Source organism: Etheostoma spectabile, chromosome 2 (genome assembly GCF_008692095.1).
Source record: "Etheostoma spectabile isolate EspeVRDwgs_2016 chromosome 2, UIUC_Espe_1.0, whole genome shotgun sequence".
NCBI classification, from domain to species: Eukaryota; Metazoa; Chordata; class Actinopteri; order Perciformes; family Percidae; genus Etheostoma; species Etheostoma spectabile.
The window spans coordinates 23718267-23722827 of record NC_045734.1 but is presented as its reverse complement, the minus strand read 5'-3'; positions in this window follow the sequence as shown (position 1 = coordinate 23722827).

Here is a 4561-nt window from a genome sequence, read left to right as displayed (position 1 = left end):
TTGCAAGGATCTGTACACAATTCCTAGAAGCTGAAAAAACCCCAGTCCTTGCATGGCCAGCATCACCGGAAATGTCACCCATTGAGCATGTTTGGGATGTTTACCCTCTCACCAGGAGGTGGCAGTATGAGTGCATGTAAGTCAGAAAACAAGCTGTTGCAGCTGTACAACAGAAATAAATGCAGATAATTATAGAAAGTAACAGAAATAAATAGTAAGAGGGAGCCTAAAATAAAAAGTAAAACAGAATAGAATCAAACAGAAACTACACAGAATATTTATAGACAAATGACAATAAGTGCTGCTGATGAAGTGACAGTGGTATAATCAACAGCAGCAGTCATGGGGCCTTGGTTAACATTATACAGACTAATACATAGTATAATTAAGTTATAATACTCAGTGTTTGTCTGTATTATTATAATATAATATACTGCAAGAGTCAATGTAATAATTCACATGTAATAATACATAACAAGTCAAGTCAGCTTTATTGTCAATTTCTTCACATATACTAGACATGCAGAGGAATTGAAAGTTCCTTTCTCACCATCCCACAGCAAAGAAACAAAAGGTAAGGTAACAGATAAGACAAAACATTCCTACCATAAGAGTAAAAAAACAAAAAAACAAATGCTCAACAAATAGAGACATTTTTCCCAACAGTAAAACAATAAACGACAACAAGATCCCAAGACAAAAACACAAGAATGTCACAAGCAGTTTTTACGATGTGTTGTGGTAGAGCAGAAGGATGTGCAAAAATGCAACAGGGAAACAGCAGACACTTCAGAGTCCAGAGATTTCGTGCAAAAAGATTCTATGTACAAAAAGAAACAGGTACTTTAGTGTCCAGAGAGAGGGGGTAGAGAGGGGAGAGAGTATAATATATATATCCAGCATACATATGATTTGATACATTTGGAGAAATTATACATAGTATAAAATGCAGCAGTGTAATATTACTATAGGATAATGTAACATAATAGACAGTATAGTACAGCAACATAGCAGTATGTTATAGTACAGCAATATAACAGAACATAGTATAACTACATTGTACACTACAGCAATGTAACATATAGAATAGAATATCAATATAATATGTTAATGCTGTATATGACAAGGATATATGAGCAACATGGTAGCAGAGAGATAATGGAGAGAGGAGTGTTTTGAGTGGAGAAATGGCTGTGTGTGTGTGTGTGTGTGTGTGTGTGTAGTCTGTGGTTCACTGCTGTTGTACGGTGGGATATTACCAGCTAGCAGGTACAAAGGAGTAACTGAAGCACTCAGTTTTGCACCTGGGTGGGATGATCCGGTGGTTGAATGAGCTGCACATCTGCCACGGTTCATCATGGAGGGCATGAGGAGGGTTATCTAGGATGGCTTTCATTTTGCCCATCCTCTGACCACATGCATTCCTCACCAGCTTGTTAGGTCTGCTGGCCTCACCAGCCTTGATGTCACCCGGTAAACCACAGCAATGAATAGTGCACTGGCTGATACAGACTGATGAAAGGTCTCCAGGAGCTTGTTGCACACACACTGAAGGATCTGACTCTCCTTAGGAAAAACATTCTGCTCTGTCTATTCCTGAAGAGGGCGCCAGTGTTGTGTGACCAGTCAAGTTTAAAAGAACAAAATTAACCTCACTGCAACTTCATCACTGTATCATGTTGTCATCGTAAACCCTCAGCTCAGCATCAAACCTGCATGTCCTTCTGCTGGAACTCTGCTGTCAGCTTCTTAGCAGCTCTGACTGTTCACATCAGACATTTCCTAATGTAGGCTAAGTGGTCTAAATAACAACTGAAAATTGTGTTATAGCCTACATGCTACTGTGTGAATAATACTGTTTTAGGAGTTGACTGCATGAGACTTTATAAGCCTCAAACATGGAGAGCACAGCTACTCACAATGAGATGTCCCATATCCTTCTCGCTTTACACTCCAGTGTCTTATAGACAGCACTTATGTTACGCAAGTGAAGAGAATCCAATTTAACAATTTATTCACATATAGCAAATACCCACTTTCATGGCATGAGTAAACATCATAATATTGACATAATTATAGCCTACTATATATTAACATAAATTAAGGTATGGCTGCAGAACATTGACTAGGAAGCCAAAGGGAAGAATATTTCATGAGGTCTTTTAGACTAGCAGGCCTGTAGTCCATAAAACAAAAACAGGCTTTTCAATGCAGAACATCTTCAACATCCATCATTAAAAAAATTACAGCCAATTATATTCTCAGAGTTTGCATCAGGTGTAGTCCTCAAATCTAACAAAGTACTTATAGTGGGTGATTTTAATATCCATGCGGACGTTGACAACGATAGCCTTAGTATTGCCTTCAAATCCCTATTCATTTGGTTTTAGTCAGAGGGTGCATGAGGCCACGCACTGTTTTAACCACACCCTCGACCTTGTGCTGACATATGGCATCGAAATTAAAGATTTAATAGTATTTACGCAGAATCCTTTATTATCAGACCATTCTCTAATAACTTTTGAATTCTTACATCCCAACTATATTAGTGCCTTATTGTCCCACTAGAGCACTGCACTCCCAGAATTCAGAGTTACTTGTTGTTCCTAGAGTCTCTAAAAGTAGAATGGGAGCCAGAGCCTTCGGCTATTAGGCTCCTCTACTGTGGAATCAGCTTCTGATCTGAGTTCGGGAGGCACAAAAACACGTCCACAACTAAGTATAAACTTAAAACTCTCATCTTGATTAAATTTTTTACTTTGTTAGGGAGTAAGGGAGTTGCAGCGTTTGCCTAGACTGGTGGGGGAGGGTGTATAGCCGCAGACATGGCACCCCTTCTCTCCTCTGCTTCTCTTCACAGTCATCAGACTAATTTACCATATAATCAATAATATAATAAAATTAGAAGGAGGCAGGCAGGACAGCTCCGACCGACTCCCTCCTCTTTACCCCCTGTCTCTCTTAGCTATGCATAATATTTTAGACCGCCGGGGGACTTCTTTTGCACACTGAGCTCTCTCTCCTTTTATCTTTCCATTTGTGTGCACCACGTTGGGTTGGGGGACAGATGTAAAGGATAGGCCTGATCCATGCCATGGGGTTGTTAGTCGGGTGCTCATGCGTAGGGGCCATGCCATGCATGGGAGGCATAGAGAGAGGGTGTATGAGGGGGGTCCGAGATGGTCCCCCAGAAAATGCTTGTACCACCTATCTCTGGCAGGGCTCATTCCCTGGAGTCCTTATGTTCTTTTCCCCCCAGCATGTTTCCTTGGATCAGGGAAGCTCCAAAATCATGGTTGCAGCTGTTGCTGTGGTCTTGCTACACGTCCTGCAATTCCCTGTTACATCCTGCTATGCTCCGTGATTCCCTGTTACATCCTGCTATGCTCCGCGATTCCCTGTTACATCCTGCTGTGCCCTGCGATGCCGTGCCGTGCCCTGCTATGCCATTAACTACTACAAACTACTATTTCTGGTCACTGTTCCATTATCTTTAACTGTGACTGTTATTGCCACTATTCAGTTCAACCCCAACCAGCCCGTCGGACATCACCAACCAGGAGCCTGGGTCTGTCCGAGGTTTCTTCCAAAAAGGGAGTTTTTCCTTGCCACTGTTGCTTGCAGTTTTGTTTTTTTGTTTTGATTCTGGCAACAAGTTTTCAATTCTGGTTTAAAACAAGCACAAAAAAACTTCCAAAATGTATGCGGACCGTCTGGTATGAAAAGATGTTTTGTGTAGTGTGGATTTCCATTTTACATATGCCTACAATTGTTGTATCTTTACAAAACCTACATCTCTTTTAGGAAAACAATTCTATTAGAATTCCAAGTTGCTGCTCCGGGTCCTTTTGGGGTTAAATGTGCTTCTTGCTGAATTCATCCATTTATCCAAAATGACTGACTGCCTGCTATCTTAGATCCTTGTCTGTCTCTGTCTGCAGTCTACAGAGAGAAGATAACAAGAGGAGTAGGTAATACCATTTTTATTGAATAGATTTTTCTATGCAGCAAATCAGGTCTATTTGAGGCTACAGGTGCATGTGCAGACTCTTTTCAACCTTTTGAAATATACGCACTCAACCTCATTCATTTTGTAAAGCACATAGAGTGGAATATATGATGCAGAGAGGAAGGCAAGAGGGATGTATAACTGGGTCTATTTGTTTATGTTGTTATCAGTTAGCAGCAGGAGTCTTGGCTTTTCCGATTCTTCTCTGCGTCTCCAGAGTCCTTTCCCAAGTGGACCCCATGGCTTTTCGATCAGCTTCCACCAGCTTAAACGGGGAGAGTTATCATTGTCAAAACGGATTTAGATAGGCCTACTGTATATGACTCTAATGTATGTCGACATATGGAGATTTCAAGACCGATAAGGAGACAGATTTTTATAAATCATTGATCATATCTGGTTTATGTAACACATGAAGTTAGTTTGGTTCACTTCATAAGTGTGTAAAGCTGCAAACAAACACCTCCCAGATTCACACCCACACACACAAATACGTAACAGCTCTCTTAAATGTCCATATTATTAAGCCTGGCTGTCATCATCCTCCTGTTC